This window comes from Stegastes partitus, unplaced genomic scaffold (assembly GCF_000690725.1).
Source record: "Stegastes partitus isolate 25-593 unplaced genomic scaffold, Stegastes_partitus-1.0.2 Scaffold672, whole genome shotgun sequence".
In the NCBI taxonomy this organism is placed as follows: Eukaryota; Metazoa; Chordata; class Actinopteri; family Pomacentridae; genus Stegastes; species Stegastes partitus.
Window position 1 is genome coordinate 8,878 of NW_007578403.1, and position 17,926 is coordinate 26,803.

The 17,926-nt window shown below is 43.7% G+C and overlaps 1 protein-coding gene across 1 annotated transcript in view; it reads right to left on the reverse strand.

Annotated features, from left to right (window-relative positions):
- pde3b (phosphodiesterase 3B) overlaps positions 1 to 17,926 on the reverse strand; it is a gene marked incomplete at its 3' end in the record, with an annotated part of 28,837 nt that overhangs the window by 8,859 nt on the left and 2,052 nt on the right. The gene's annotated exons all lie outside the window — the stretch shown is intronic.

The following is a 17,926-nucleotide window of genomic DNA, read 5'->3' on the forward strand; positions in this document are numbered from 1 at the left end:
TGATGTGACCACATGTACCTATTTATTACATGACATTACCAAAAAAATGCAAAAATCACCTGCAAGACAAACCCTCATAGTGAGACTTGGTGTGGGGAGTTAAATCTGGAATGCTGCTTCTTGCCCTCGGGGCAGTCGTGAGAACAAGTGAGGTTTTCTGAAGGTAACAAAATCTGCCTAAAACTACATCTAAAGCAGCAAAGACAGGAAAAACAGGAAACCAAAGGAACGTTCGCCGATCGACTGCAGCGCTAATCCAGCATCCGAGCCTGTCTGGCCTACATCAGGCTAAACTCACATGCTCGTAGTTTCCTGCTGCAGAATAAGGAGCCTGCACGGTTCTCTCATCTTCTATCTCTGGGGCACAGTGTGTGGTTTTACTATGGCGCTTTGTTTACATGAGTCAGTCGACCAGTGCAGCACACAGCCTATAGACACACACCCACTAATTCCTTTGAAGCAGGGGAGATAGCGCTCGCAGTCTGTGTCTCTTGGAAAAAAAAAAACACACAGATGGACCAGAGCAAAGCTAACAGAAGAATTACAACTGTGCTGAGTGGAAGCCCACGTTGGATGGTGTTTCTATTATCCCATCAAGGCCAAGAGACTGGACGAGCCCGAGGCACGTGGATCTGTTTGATCAGATGCTTCACAATATTTTGCTTTATTGTGAAGGAAGTTTGGGATTGTGGACAGAAAACGTTTCCTCAGCTGCTCTGAGCTGCGGTTAAAGTCGGTTGGTCTTCAGTGTGGTGGAAACCGAAGGACCCGCTGATCGATTACGGGTGAAAAAGGGCTAAAAAGCATCATCATAGAAGCAAAAGGATGCAGGATGAGTTAAAGGCAGGCGGCAGTGAAAACACACGGAGGCCAGAGTGTGTCGTCATTTCAGCAGAAAGCGGTGGAAGAAGTCCACGGGTCCCAGCAGATGTTCTGCTCCGTCAGATTTACTGCGTCTGTCAGCTGACCTGAGGTGACTTTTGTTTTTGAGTCTTTGAGATGCTGCAACTTTGAGAAAGGAAAAGAACACAGATGCACGAGCAGATAGCCGAGAGCTCGATCGGCCGATAAAAGATCCTTAACGCTCCGGAGCAAAGCAGTCGCTGGTAGGTTTAAAAGGCATCTTTAAAAATAAAAAAAATTAAGAAATCAGAGCAGTCCTTCAGCTATTTGTCTAGATCGGGAGCTTTAACCAAAACCAAGGTTAAAATCTTGATAATCGAACGTACTTTATTCTTTTTGCCAAACGCAAACCATGTGCCCCAATCTGATTCTGTAAAAATATATGTTTATATTGAAATAAATGATAATTTCTGGAAGTCACTGACCCAGCTGTGGCCACAACAGGTCACATGACACAAATTAAAGACCTTCTGGTTGAACTGCAGGCCGTGTTCACACAGAGAAGATAGAAACAACAGGAACACATGTTAAAAATGTAAATAGTAAAACATCTACAGCATGCAGAGTCACCGTTGTTCACCTGTGGACACGTGAAATGTTGTACATGTTGATTCCAGAAATACAAGTTTATTTTTTTAATATAATTTCTGACATGATAAGTGGCATACTGCACAGAAGACATGTCTGAGCTCTCTGTCTGTAGAGATGGTCGTGTTGTTTCCATGAAGGGCTTCAGTGAAGAATCAGGCTGCGATGAGCACCAGCCGCTGCCTCCACCACGTAAATCACAACAGCAGATAGAATGAAAAATGCAGTTGTGCCACTTCTTCTTCTTCTTCTTCTTTTTTTTTACTCAACAAAGTCAGACAGAGTTTGTCCATCGCAGCTTCAGAATATGAGCATTTCCACATTTATTTAACAGCTGATCCTGGTCCGGTTATTCTTCTGAACCTACTTTCTGATCTGTCAAATGCTTTAAAGAGCAACACATGGACGCAGCAACAAGATTGAGCAACGAGATTGCCGACATCTTCTGTTACAGCTGTTGAAAAGGAAACCATTGTTCCGGACTTGTTTTGTTTGTTTGTTTGTTTCAAACTCGACCTGCAACAACAAAAAGTCTGAGAGAAGTCAGGAGCTGCACGATGGTTATCAGAGCGGCTGATAATAAAAGGATTCCTGACCTGATGTCTGTCAGCAACACAGAGGAATGCATCTGCAGCGGTTATTATTTTTAAAAAACATTTCCGCATAAATTCAATTCAGGTGTGATGAAGGCGGACGACGATGAAACAGGACCGACCACGGCACAGCGACGAGAAGTTCACCACGCAGCAGCTTCTTTATTAGCAAACGAGACGAGTCCACTGGATGATTCTCTACTTGTGTAACCGTTGCATGACATTGCACCATTTAACCACTTTTCCACTTGTGGCTTCAGCGGCTGCCGTTCAGGACGTGCAACACGAGCTTCAACCGGACGGATGAGAGCTTTCACATGAGGTGTTCGCAGCTACTGCCCAGAACAGCCAAGAGGCGCGTTTCAAAAACGAGATGCTACAGGTTGAGTCCAGATTGGAGATCCCAGTACAGGGTTTCACTCCAGTCATGAAGTAAGACACTGAGCCAGTCCCCCCCCCTCCAGATAATTACAGCAGCGCGTCACACATGCACACCAGCGAGAGGGAAGCCAAAGAGGTCACCAGCAAGCCTTTTCATCAGCAGAAAATGGGGCAGCAGCTACTTGGTGTCTGTCGGGTTTGATGTCGTCCAGAATCCACTGAAACACGAGTGTTCTGCCTCCACTCTTTATTAATCAGGTCACGACTGTTTTAAAGGTGAAGACATGCTGCAGCTTTACTGTAAATACATTTAGGACATCCAAGATTCAGGATTAACTTTATTGTCCCAGGCGTGGGAAATTCGTCTCGGGCTGTTCACCGACACAAGCAGGCAAAATACAGGTAATAGATGGAATAAATAAATACAGCAAGTAAAAGCAGAATAAAACAAATATCATAGTCTAATTACAGGAGTCCAAAAACATGGCACGATAAAAAACAAAAACAAAAAACAGAAAGATGTTTTTATTCTTCTCCATGTTTAATTAACAACGTCGGAAATTTAAATGCATGTAATAAATGATTAAAATGATAAATTATAATGTGTATTTTTGTGCAATAAACATATGTAATATTCATAGAAGTCTTTGTTTGCTTCTATACATTTTATTAAAATCTCTTTAATACTTGATTTTTAAATTTACAATTGAAAACGTGATCTTTCAGCTGATTATTCAGACTTTTATGCACCAAGTCATCTCTTCTATTTTTTCATTTATTGTATATCTGAAGTTATTCTGATATTTCTGCCTGTGGATCATACGACTGAGCTCTTTCTCTCTTTCTCGTGGACTCAAATAACAACAAATTAGCTTATCTGCTTCGACGTAAAAGCCAGAGAGAGACAGAGATAAACGTCAAGGTGTTTCGCGGTGACGAGGAATTCGACGAGCAGAAAAAATCTCCAACTGTTAGCATTGACTCACGCGGGTGACGTTTCCTGGGCCGAGCGGCTGCCAGACGGAGCGGAGCTTGCATAATGACAAACACAACGTGGTGCAGGAGCAACATAAATGCCACAATAGGAGTAAGGTCAACCCTCGTACGTCAATGATGAACTTTTTCCCACAATGGCATGTTTCATGCTCAAACGGCCCGTAACTTCTGCACTGTATTCAACACCAGCAGCTACTGATGCTGGCAAAATACAGTCTGCACACCGCTCGCTGGGGTTTTAAGACCTACAGAGCCATAAAAAGAACCAGCAACTGTACCTGAATCTGTCGGACAAAAACGCATCTATTTCCCTTTAACTTCACTCAAACAGACGCTGGACTGCAGGTTTTGTTTGAAAACTTTTAGCTGCTGGTGAGCTACACGGCGTGCACATGGAGCTGCATGTTTTAAATATCTCTGTGTAGTATGTTCATGAACAGCTTGTCAGTAATAGCGTCAAGACAAATGAAAGAAATAATGTGACTTTCTACACGACGTAGTCAAAGAGGCTGACTCTACGCACAACTTTCCTGTTTACTGGAAGCCTCCCAGTAAATCATGCCCCTATAAATAGCTGACGGCGGCGCAGGCTGTACATGCAGGTTACGTTTTTATCTCAGCTTAAATTTTCTGTTGACCCAGAACGCAGCAATTCACTGCTATCACAAGAGATTGGCAAGAATATAGGCATGTATGACCTTTGGAGAGCGGTGGCACGGAGCCCAAGTGTAAATACTCCGAATAGTACTTCTCAAAGTCCTTTCTGCTGACATTGATTTGCTGATCTGCAGGTTCATATAAATATCCCAGGTTTACCGAGTGTTAACGCACGCAATTATTAAAAGGACCGATGACCTTGTGACGCACACGATCAGGGCGGCACGTAACTTCACGACGCAGCTGTTTATTGAGGTACAGCTTTATTTTGTTTCCTGGTTTTTTTTCTCTCCCTCTTACAAACGAGCGCCTATATCAGCTCAAAGCTGGCATTAGCAAAGACTGGATATACGTCAGGGGACAAAGGTGATGTCAGCGTTGATACGGTGGCCTGTCCCAGATATGTAGAGATGTTTTACGTGCAGCACAGAAACACGTCATAGGTGGTGTTTTTGTCTATGCGTTTATTATACAAGTCTGTCTTTACAAGGAGTGTAAAGACAAGAACATAACTGAAGAGTTTGAGTGCTCCCAGTGATAATATGAAGCTTCCCAAACTCCTGAAACACTCGTGCCATCAGCTTTCAGTGTCGTACGTTAAGCTGCCGACTCATACGTGTGCACATTCCAGGTAGTTTATAAGCAGCGTAGTTCTACTGCGTACGTCGCAATCACCAAAGAGGAGGATTAAATGATCCCTTCCTATAGTAGTGTAATCTGCTCTCTGGTATACATCTGATAGGCCTCCAACATGGAGCAGATCTGAGAGCAGTGAGGCTGTTTCTGAATTGGAGTGATGTTTGGCCGTCCTGTCGGGGAATCCTTCAGTGCATTATCTGGTCACACTGCATGTGTTCATTTAAAGGCTTCACATGATCTGACCGACTAGTGAAGCCACTTATCATGCAAGAACCACAAACTGCGCGTCCCCTAAATGTGGGAATAAGCTTCGACCGCTGCTAACTGTAATAACACGTCACACAATCGAGTTTTTGTGCCGACAACAACCCGTCAACACACCCAGCTTATTCTAATTCTGTTTCCCTGCATCGGAGCGCAAACATGTGATGCATGCCCGTCACACGCAACCTTTTTTGACCACCGTGGAGCCCATGAACAAGCTATAGTTTGGAGGCCCGAGTACAACAGGAAGGCTCTACCTGATATGGACATGAGAGCTGGCCGAGGAAGGCTCGAAGCCTTGTAAGGGAACATCTGGTTTTATCGTGGAATCAGTGCAGGCTCCTCTCATAAACACAACCTAACGCCTGAGCCCTGGAGCTCTGGCCAATAACAAGCATGTGAACACAAACGCCATCCATCAGAGCAGAGCGGCGGTGGGAGGAGTTCACAGGGAAGTAGGGAGAGAGCGAGGCAGACAGGAGGAACGGCGAGAGAAGAGACCACAACACTGGTTAAGTAAATCATTTACAAGCAAGTGACCAACACGGACTGACTGACTGACTGACTGTAGGCAGCTTCTCATTTCTGCTTTATCGCAAAGCTGCCGTTAAAGCCGAGGTGACAGGAGGGTTCAATTAAAAAAAAAAAAAAAAACCCTTAAGGAGCTTCACGGTGTATACTTGTCAAGCTAAAGGTCAAAATCAATACGGAACGGGCCTCTCTGAAGCACCTCAACATCTGTCAGGCTGCTCGCTGCTGAAGTTATCCGAGGACACGCTTGAATAACTCAGTAGTTACACAGTCTGAGAGCGACTTAACCAGTTGTAGGCAAACCCACAGCGAGAGGCTGTTTGGGCCGCTCCATGGCGACGTGTCGCAGCCCGTTGGTTCTGCTGGTCGCCGTGTGAAGGTCCGAGTCGGATCACGGAGGTAAAGGTCGGCGTCGGATCGGGCTCCTGCGTGCTGGGGGGGTGGGGGGTTCTGTCCAGAAACTCTAGAGGACAGTGTATTTAAGAGCTGTGATGATAAGAGCCTATATGAACTGTACAGGAAGCCAGGGAGGATTATGGGTAAACTATGCAAGTCTATGGGTCTGTCATTGTCAACTGTATTCTCACAGATTTATAATTCGAATCATTAAGGAATCATCCCAACAGTGCGCCACCATCACATTTTATTTAATCAGTTGAACACGTTTGCAGCGACGGGCCTCAAAATGTCTTTGGTTGCAGCGTCCGAGAGCAGCAGAATAATCCAGCCTGGCTCGGTGCATGGGTGGGGTGTTTCGGTATTTCACATCGTGGAGTCCCTGGTGTTTAGCGCACACATAATGAAGTGAGACTGTCATCCTGCCATGAGGTCAGCGCGCTCTCAGCGACCAACACGGAGAACCTGCTGGAGCAACACGGAACGGAGAAAACTAGAGCGAGAGGGTGAGGCCGCAAGTTTTATGAATCAAAAAAAAAAGAAAAAAAAGGGGGAGAAAAAGCGAGAAGAGTTCAAGAATGAGTGTAGCTCTGAACCACGCTGTCTGGAGCTTCAGATAAAGGACAGCAGACGAATATCAGTGAGCTGCAACCACAACACGCTGACACGCTGCCAAAAGGTCACAGCAGCAGAGTGAAAACACACTTTTCCTTCCTGCCTTTAAAAAAAAAAAACTACTTCATCAACATTTATTTCAATTTAAACAGAATGGATTTTTCTGCCATTTAGCACCAAAGAGCCACAGGGCGGCTGTTTGAGGGCGACCTTCCTCACAGGATGCATCACTCACACCAGTCCCCTAACAACTGGGCTCAGGATATTTAATTTATTTGTGGATCTTCTGCTATCGATGCATTCGACAAATCTCCGAATCAGCGCCGCCCATTACGCGAAACAAAGAGAATACATCCTAAAGATGAGAGGAGCACAAAGAAAAACTGTTTGTGGTCTAAACAGCGAGTTGTGAGGCAGGAACAGCGGCTTTCAGAGTAACTGGGGGTCTCCAATCAGCTTCCTCTTAATATCCCGCTTTAGGAACGAGCAGCAGCAGGCGGGTCAGAGCTCGATGCCGGAACCGTAGGTGTAAAGCTGGAGCTGGGCGAGCGCCGCCTCCATCACCTGAGACGGACGCCACATGACATAAACAGTGGAGCGCTGGCTGGTAGGTTTACTAAACACAGCTAAAGAGAACAAAGGTGAGGCCTACATGGACCCATTATACCAACATGTGTGGAGTACACAAGCTTTTTTCTTTTAGTGTGACTTTCTAGGTATTAAAAATGTTGATATTTTAAAAAAAAAAAGAAGAAGCAGCTCTCACAATTATGTGTAGCATGTTTAAAAATAAAGACAATTAAGAGAATGGGGCAAATAAAAATAAATATAAAAAAAATAATTAAAGATAAAAACCGTGACCCTAAAGACACTTGACATCTATTTGCACTCAGCTGGCTTTAGAAGGAAAGCACACAACACCTTTTGATTATTTAAAATGGCTTTTTGAAATTCATATTTTTCTAGAAATGTAAACAATATTTATTTTACTGGAAGCATCTAGATTCCAGACGGATCAATCAACATTTCATGACAGTTTCACTAATTACAGCCACTTAAAGGTCCGTTCTCGCTCCACGTGACTTATAGTTTGTTCTCACGGCTCCGTCGCCTCCTGACATGCAAACCACCTGCTTCACTGCAACGGACAACCGACCAGTGTGTCCAAAACACGACCAATAATACTCAGAGGCCTGTGGCTGACGGTCTGCAGGGTTTCAAAACACTACGACATAAATTCTACACTTTGCCTCTCGGTCCTAGAATCTGCTCCAGAAAATTGTCTGACCTCGTTTCCTCGTCTTTAAAAACAGACGTCTGAAGCTGCTTCAATGAGTCGTCATGTACTGCATGTATTTCATGTACTTGTAGTGTTCATATATTATTTATTATATTGGTTGTGTTGTGTTGTTGTAACCCTGGTTGCTCTTGGTCAGGGCTCCCTTGGAAAAGAGATCTCAATCTGAATGGGACTCACCTGGTGAAATAAAAGTTAAATAAAAATAAAATAAAACTTTAATTTTTGGGGGATTTTTCAGTCTCATCAGAATTTATTGTTGTCAAACTCAGACACACTGATCGCTCAGCAGTCAGAGGACCGGTGCTACCTATACTTCTATGACCGTCCCTTAATATTCTCAAGTAATAAGAAAAAATAATGGCATTTTTTTTGTCACTTTTATAAAAAAGGAACCAAAAATAAGTTGAAAAAACTAAAAAAAAATGATGATTAATGCATCCAGAAAGGTGCTGCTTCCTTGAAAAGATTTCTGATAACTGGATCACTGCAGAACTCGTCATTCAAACACGTTCACCTTTCAAACCGATGTGGAGGCGACTTCCAGGTGTAGAAGTTGTAGAAGAACTCTTTCACACGTCTTCTGCCTTAAACATTATTAAACTGCTTGTATGATCCAGTTATTCTCACAATTCGTATATTTTAGATAATAGAAAATGAGCAACGGCCCAGAAGCACCAGGATGTTTCCATATTTATCTAAAAACTACTAAAATCAAGGCTCATATTTTTGTAAATGAAACCTGACTTTACTTCTTCAGTTTTTGAGCTTGATGAGACTTTATTTGAGCTTCATTGTTAATATTACTCTGGTATCATTTAAAAGTTTTCATTTAAGTTGAACACTTACAACAATAATACAAATGCATATTTTGATCCCAAAGACAGATGATAACACAATAAATTATCAAAAATACTGCTCCTAACGAAGCGAATTTACCTATTTTGTGATAAACTGCCAGACTGCTGATGTTACAGCCGATGAGAAGACTGTTGAATGTATTTCCGAGTCGCTTTTTTATTTTGCTACCTGCCGACGCTAAGCGACCGTAACACAAAACTTTCTATATGATCGCCGTGGCCGCTAGAGTTCACCTCATGACGCACGCGCTGCATCTTTAATCCGCGGCCACCCGCTGCCAACTGTCTGCAGCCGAGCGTCCAGCGCCTGATGCCCCGTGTCTGTAGTACCCTGCTGCTGATACGTGGCATCGAGTCCACTGTTGATCCAGTTGATCCGCTGATACGGGGTCGGGACGGGTAAGGACGAAGGAGGGACGAAGCGTTCTATAAACTATCGGCGTGAATGAGACGACTTGTAAAGCTCTTCCTGGTGGGTTAACGTGGCTCCTCTTTAGATGAATTTTTCTTCTCTCCACAGGTGTTCCCATAAGATGATCTTGTTAAACCTCCAACACCAGTACGAACTGATCGATCCCCGAGTATCGCTCAAAAAACTCTCACGAGCTCCATCGAGGCCTCGGCTTCGGTTTCTGGGCGGGCCGCGGCTCCGGCTGTATCTGAACAGCACAGTTAGCCGCAGACCGTGGGGGGGCGGGTGTATGATTAAAACCCCACTTACTCACCCCGCCATCAGTGAACTCCATACGACTGCCGCCAACACCTATCTCTGCCCGCGGAGCTTCCAGCGAGCGCCGGCGCTGGTTTATCTCCCGCTGCAGCCTCCATCAGCCGTAATTACTGACATCACACAGATGCAACAGACATGACCCGTCCTCCGCTGCCGTACACCGGCCGGCAAATGACTGCGTCATCGCTTCTCTAATACTTCTCACAAGGATGCCGGCTCACGTGTATCCAGGAGGCACGAGCGAATTAGTTTGGTTCGGTACCGTAGCGTTGACGACAACAAGTAGCTGAAAATAAAAGGAGGCACGCTGATGTTTTCATGTGAAATTCAGATGTTTGTTTGGTAACAGGTTGAGTGGAGGTGATGGTGAACTGATCAACACCTAACTTGGCCGGTCAGAAACACAAAATCTGCCTTACATGATGTGTGGTGGAGGTGGTGGAGGTGGAGGTGGTGGTGGTAGGGGGGGATCTTTCATTTCAGCCTCTGTGTTTGTGTGCTGGGGGAGGGGCGACCGGGGGTTAAAGTGAGAAAGAAAAGGAGACAGACTAAAGAAAAAGTGAAGAAAAGGGGGTGGGGATTGGCCCGGGAGCAGCTTCTTCCAAAAAAAAAAAAAAAAGATTTTTCAACCTCACCGCTCCACTTTGATTTTTTTTTTTTTGTGAGTCGCCGTGAATTAAAAAAAAATAAAATAGTGCACAGTTATTGGAAATGGCGATCCCGTTGGTCGGAGTTAGGGTTTTTTTTTTCATCGCAGTGACTAATAGTGCTTCACAGTTTTGCCCTTTTCAGTGGGATCTGCCCTCAGCTGCTAAACACACACAAGCCCTCCTCTGTAGCTGCGGCTGACGTCAACCGTCACTTAGCAACAGCCTTTTGGTGTAAAAGCAGCAGTGCTGACACCGTTTTCAAAAGAGGCGCACACAGACAGAGAGAGAGAGAGAGAGAGGAGAGAGGAGAGAATGAGAAACAGAGATACAGAGAAATAAAACCAGGGAGGGAAAAGTGAGTAAAGCATTTTTTTTGGAGACGGCCGTATAACGCTTTGGTGAGAACGCAAAGAAACAATCGGTTGGAGCGCCGCAGAAAGCTGAAAACAATTTAAGAATATTGAAGGAATAACTGTCAATAAAGTTGTCTGGAGACTATTAACAGTCAGTAAAAAAAAAAAAAAAAAAAAAGCCGTGGCATGTGCTCATTTAAATAAAACTTAAATTTACTACATCCTGCGCTGCTACTTCTCCGGGAGAACAATTCCCACAGCTGCGATCCGAAACCAGGGCTCCCAGCACGTATGTCGCAGCAGATTTAACCCGAACCTGGACCCAGCAAACAGCCGCAAACAACCTCGTCCTGAACTTGGAAGCTGGAATGTTTGCATTGTTGGGAAAACCTTGGTGGTGTCATTTAGAGACGAGTCGACCCAAATCTCCTGCAACTGCACACACACAAAAAAAAATCTTGCCTGTGTAGCAGCAGCAGCAGCAGCAGCAGCTCGGGGACCACTTTGTCACCGCTTATCTTATCTAGGAATTTCACATTTGCCAGTTTATCGTGCAGTGGAAACAGGCAAAAGTATGAGACACAGCACAACGGTCTAATTAGCCCAAACTTTGTAGATGGCAACGGGTCAGCATCGCCCCCTCCTCCTCTCCCTCTCCCGGCCCGGCCCTCGTCTCCGGTCCAGCATTCTGGGTCTCAATAATACACAAACTCAGCCACAAATAAGCTTTGTACAGATAATAATACAAGCAGAGACAAGGTCAGGACATCACATCAAGGCTCATTAGAGAAAAATAAGAAATAGGGGACACGCTGCACAAGAAGTCTTTATGGGCAGTTCAAAGCAGAGCATCAAAAAAAAAAAAAAAAGCCACAACAGTGTCCTCAAATCATTTCTTCTTCTTCTTTTTTTTTGTACACAAAATGTTAAAGGAGGACGGAGAAATAAAACCGTCTATTAATATTTGGCGAGGCCTCTTTTGATGGTGACTCTTCAGACACCGGAGTCATTAGGCTAAGCTCTGGTAGACCTATCATGAAAACTAAAGAGCTGCAAGCTAATTGCTGTGATCATGACGCAAACCGTTTCCAGGGTAACCCGAGTTTTGGAGTACCCGCTCCAGCATTTCCTCATCTGTTTGCACTCACACCAGCAGGCTGACAATGCAGTCGCTGCATCCTGTTTCACTCTGCAGTCAGCCAAACACGGTGCCTCGCTCGCCTTAACCCTTTCTACCGCTGCTGCTGCTGCTGCAATGAAGAATTAAAACTAGTTTTGACATTAAAGAAAATGGGATGGGAAGTCACAGAAGCAGAAAAAGCCAAGTTTTAACCAGATGATCTACATTTTAAATATGGACTAGAAACACCTGAAGAAGCTCCAGCACACCTAAACGCTCATCACTGCTCATTTAGGTTTTAACATTCATAAATAACGGGGCTACCTGTGGCATCAGCGAGGAGTTGCTAAGCGATAAATTAGGACATCTTGGTATCGCAACGGTTGCACAAGCTCCCAAACGCTGAGGTTAACTTCACACGTCGCTCTGCTTCAGTTCAACCACGGCTCAACTTGTCTCATCAAACCCAATCAGAACAATTCACTATAAAATAAAGACATATTTCCATTTTTAATATAGAAACCCAACCCGTGTTCTACCACAGAAATATCTTAAAGCTGGTTTATTATCAGAATGAAATTGTTCAGAACAACAAATCAAGTTTACTTAAGATTTAAACACACACACACACACACACACACACACAATCTTTATTTTTGTAAGATGTAAATAAAGCACAAACTATTCAGTCAAGTTATATCGAACTCACAACTCAACTATTTTTTTAAGCCAAATAATAATAATAATAATAATAACAATAACAATAATAATATAAAATCATACCAGGTTAATGTTAGATGTGTGTGTGACGTGTTCATTCTCAGCCTGCTGGAGGCCCCCAGTGGCTCCATCTGACCAACCAGCTTCCATCTGATTATTATTTTACATTTAATTGTTAAAAGTACGATTGATTTATTTCAGATTTAACATCAGACGGATGCAACAACCAAAGTGTGCGAAGAATGAACTGGAAAATGAACCACTTCTACTGTGCACCACACACACACACACACACACACACGCAGCTCTTTAACACACACATTGTTCACAGTGGTTTAGTTTTGACAACAGCAGACGGTTTCCATGAATGCATCGTCTCCATAAGCAGCACGAAGACGCACAAAACATCACATACGTTCACGTCTGGACCGTTTTATCTCGTTAATAAAAATCAAACACACACACACCTTTACATTTAGCCGATCTTGAGTCGACTTGTACACTTTAATCCAAAACTCTCCTATTAATGACTTTATCTGTGCAGCACAATCACACTGACGAGGGAGGATTTGTTCACAGTAACGTTACGTAACGGGTCCGGTACGCTCGCACCGCTGCACCTCCAGAACCACAAAATATGAAATCTGAAAATTATTTGTAAAATAATAAAAATTTAAACCCTGCACCTTTGATTTTTTTATTTTTTTCCTGAATGTGAAAATAATAAAACTCTCTGTGGCACCAAAACACTCCTCCTGCTGCACGCCGACCGCCAGCGTTCGCCCTTTCTCATCACCGCTGGAGGCAGACACTATATTCTACAGGGCAATTAATAAGACTTCTAATTTTTTTATTTTTTTTCTTCTTCTTTGCAATCACCCCGCGGTACGTCACTCGGTCGTGACGTCAATGTTATATCATTCCACATGGCTTTACAGCAAGCTAACGTGACAGCTGAGAGCTGCTCTGCGTTTTCGCTGCTCTCCCTCCAACCTTTCTCTCCGCAGCCTGCTTCTCTGTTCTCGTCTGGGTGGTGGTGGGGGGGTTAGTTAAGTGTATTATTTACCCCTGCCTGCCCCCGTGGAGTGGCAACCACACACACACACACACACACTAAAAAAAAAAGAGAGGGCCCTCTCCATGAATTCAGCGCTGCACTGCCAGCACGGCCTCTGAGGTCTTAGTCATGAAGTGGAGCTTTTAGATTTTTGCCATGAGAGCCCAAATACAATAATCCTACTTTAAAAAAAAATTAATTCCTTTATTCTCTCCATCTCAAAATAACTAACTGTGCCTCAGAGACACATACTGACATAATTTTAGGGAGAGGATAGGTTGCTATTCAGGTTGGACAACAAGCATTCATTTAAAAAAATTAAAATAATAATTCTACACGATGAAACGTGAAGCAGACGGGGTGTAAATTCTTATTTGTGGATATTGTGGGTCTCCATTTGTGACCCTTTTGGATGGTCTCACAGTGAAATTAGGAAACGTTCTCTGGAGCTTCCTTGCGACGTCATAATTTATCCGCTGAAGGAGAATCTAGCAGAACAAGAGGGGAGCGGTAGATGCAGTCGGATCCGGTGAGTCTGACCCCTGGCAGTCGCAGTCGGCCCAGATAGTTCTGGGCTGTGCAGGAGGTTTAGAGTTACCGTGGCGGGAAAACACAAACCTGAGAATTGACATGAACTGAAACTAGAACAGACTGAATGAAAAAAAACATCGTGTGGATTTAAACCGGCAGCGACCACGACGGGTTTCCTTCCAAGTCAGCCTGACACATTTAAGGATCACACGTACAGCGAAAACATCAGCGTTGCACAACATCACACGCACGCAAAGAAAACGGAGAAACTGACCTTTAAGGAGGGTTTTTTCTAAAACACAGGTAGAACTTCTCTGTTCGTTCATGCAGACAAGCCGATTTAGAATATGCAGATTACACCTTTTTTTTTTTTGCAAAGTTCACGCTGAGAAAAGTCGAGGTGGCATTGTGAGAAAGAGCCACTGTTGGGTCACATCGCAGTTTAAAAATGAAATGCATGAGCTCGTCTCGGTCTTCACAAAAAACACCTGAAACTTAAGAGCACTGATTCGTACGAGCACGTCGCGTCGCTGTCTTTCAAAATCAAACTCCTGCAAATCTCACGATCGGTGGAAACACACAGGTACTTAAAATAAAGACAAACTGCTGCTGAAAAGGGAAAATGTAATTTTCTTGTTGCATCGGTTCCGGTGCACGCCTGATGTTCGTTAAACTCTATACGGCATCCAGTCATTTAGTTTTACAAACTGTTAGTGTTGGTTTTTAAATTCATTAAACTCATTTATATTAACACTGCGTCTGCAGTTCGACACAAATTTAGCTTCGTTTACAACTTTCTGACTAAAAAAGTGCAACAGATGTGATTAAAGTCGTGTCACTTCCAACCTCGTAAGATAAAAAGCCTTTTTTTGTCTTTTTCCCTTCATTTGCTGGCATCTAGTTGACCTTTAGGACCGCTGAGATGATCCAATTTTGCATGTAGTTGTCATTAAAATTATGAGAAGTATGAGCTAAATTATTAGACCTGCTTCATATGTGCAGCATCACGTTGTAACACAACAACAGACAGACAGTCGCTCTGCAGCACCGCTACAGGCCACAAAGTCCTCGGTGCGCCTTTAAAAACACAACAGCCTGCTAGCGGAGGCTAATCCGCTGTATATTTTATTTTATTACTTTGTCTACATTGCGCAGCCTGTAACAATTAACAGCGAGGGTGTGTCTGTGTTGTGTGAGCAGTAACTTACGGTGGCTGAAGAAACACTCAGAACCAAATCAATCGACTTTAATTCAGTAAATCGATTTAAACATTAGGAGGAAAACGATGAAGAGAATCTACAAACAAATTTCTGCCGTTTTTTTTGTGTTTTCGGTGCAAGAACCGCTCAGAAATCCTGCAAATGTTGTTTTAGCTCAACTATTCCCTGAACTCTCACCTGAATACTTCAATTATGCTTTTTTTAATTTTATTTTTTCAATTCGGTTTCTAAAGCTGCTGATTGTGTTGAATAAATCTCAGTCGTTGTGGAGCTGAGCACATGCGAACAACCCTCATTTCCTCTATCGCAGCCGGCCATAAAACGTATTAGAGCCGTCAGCGAGAGGAGCATAAAAGAGTTTAACTATTTGTGTCGCATCAGCAGAACAGCTGCCTTCACAGGAGACCGTTTACGAGCAGAACCCGACCCGGGTATCGACCCATTTTATCCAGCGTCGCCCTATCAGTAAATATATCGTCTAATACGTGACGATGTGAAGAACACAACACAGGACAAGATGTTTGGTGTAATTTAGAAGAAGTTTGTCCCAATAACACCGTGTGCAGCGCATGCAGCAGAGCCGAGCAGACGTCGGTGCCGAGCCAAGCGGTGTCTTTATGCTAAGTTTGTTGAACACATTGCTAGAAAGTAAATTAATTTCCTCTTTTTAATATCAGTTTTTGCTCCCGAAAATTCAATCTGCTCCACCTGTACCTCACAAATCTGTAAACCACCGTCACCACAGTTATTAAGATTAAACATCATGATCAATTAATCGCTAACAGCTCCTCTATTGAAACAGACTTTACTAATAAAGCCACTTCACAGATGAAATTAAAGGACCACAGCTCCAGTGTAAACAACAAGTACCACAGTTTCTTACACACAAACAGTAATTTAAGACTAAACGAGCCTTCGATTAAAACAGAAACACCTGAGCAGCGCTACAGTCTGAGCTCCCGTCTCTTGTGTTTAATCTCCACCTGATCATTGAACCCATCACTGAACGCCTCGTCTGATTTATAAGTGAGGCGTTCACGTCCTCGCCGCCTACGGTCTGATCATAAACACCGCTTTGGAAAATATCGCACGCGCTGCTTTTTGTGCATACACATTATTTATACATCTGGCCCCCGGTGTCTCTCAGGCCAGAGGAGGTCCATTGTCCGGAGCGGCTTCTGCTTAGAATATTCATGACGGTGTCGACTTGCAAAAAGTCTGCACCCATATTAATGGAGCGGCGACGCAGAGCACATCAGACGGCTCAAACACAGACATAAAAGATTTTAACAACGAGTAAAATATGAATTATAGGAACAGTAAGACATCAACCGCTCACATCTGAGTGTAAACTTTGCTCAGTTTTAGCCCCGGACGGGTTTGTTGTAGCGATTACTGCAAAACTTAACACACCAGGAGCGTCATCACGAGTAAGAATCAGTCGACGGGCATTTCTTCTGCCAGATCCACTATTTTCTGCATGGCCCCGGCTATAAAACGGTCATTTCCCAGAGATAAAAAGGGAAGCTCTGTTTACATTATTATCAGTTTTTTTAGAGGTTGTTGGCCGTGGGTTTGACTCCTGGTGTTCAACAGCGAGAGCGCAAAAGTACAGCTGCTGAGGTACAATATAGAATTAATTAAACTGCATTTCTGTGTGAGAAGAACAACCTGATAAATAACCGCCTGGAACAGAGTCACCAAAAGGATTCGGATGATCAGAGAAATGTGATTTCAACTATTTGGTTTAACTTGTTTTCGTGACTGTAACCAAAACATCCATACGATGTTAGAAGTCGACACGCCGTGCTGAACTCTGCTGCACGTAAAACCACATGTTGCTACCGGCGCTAGAAAAACACCCCCATCGTCTCGAAGACACGAAGCGGCGACCCCGTCCGACAGAAGAAAGGAGGCTGGAGAACGTGTGTGAAGACGGAGAACGTGTGTGACATCACCAGTGAACCCTGAGTGACTCCTTTCAGACGCTTTCTTTGTGCCTCTTTTCTTTTCTTTTTCTTTTTTTTTGTTGCCTGCCTCTGACGCACAAACTGTCGGTTTTTGTCTAAAATCATCACTCAGTCGTACGTTATTACACGGAGCAGTTATATGATTATGTCTCATGCTCGGTTTACAGCTTTTATATTTATTAGATCACAGCCGGGGAGGAAAACAGCTTCTTACAGCTCAAACTTGCACCTCTTCCCCGTATCATGAGCTGTTTTTTGCTAACTTTGCTGTTACACTGTGAGCACCAGCTGCACCACGGGGATAAACAGACACACTCACAAGCAACTCAAACTTTAATTCAGCTAACCGGCAAGTGCCAGAGGAAGCTCCCCTGAACAGATATATGGTGGACTGGTTCATGTTTTTCTTGATTTTGCCTTCCAGCAGAAATGCCAGGACAGTGTGACGACAACATAACTAATAGCTGCTTCCTATTCAGATTATCCTGATTGCAAAATAAAAAGCATGTGGTTTGTTTGATCACAACCAATATTCTGTTTCAGCTGACAATGATAACGTCTGGTGTCTTTAATGTCCTGCGTGCGGTCGCTGCCTAGATGTGGCACAGAACGAGACGCAAACTCTTTGTTTTTGCAAATAATTCTGCAGGGACATATTTCTGATATAAATATATTTCTTTTCTACATAAAACAGCTGGAAAATGTTGGAAACAGGGGAGACATGGCTGCTTCGATGTGTACAAGTTGCATTCTGGGATGTAAATATTCTGCATGAGGGTCTAAGTTTCACTCCTAAATGATCCGCCGTGTCGTCTCCGTTTGAACGTTCATGCTCAGTTTGAGGCCTAATGCAAT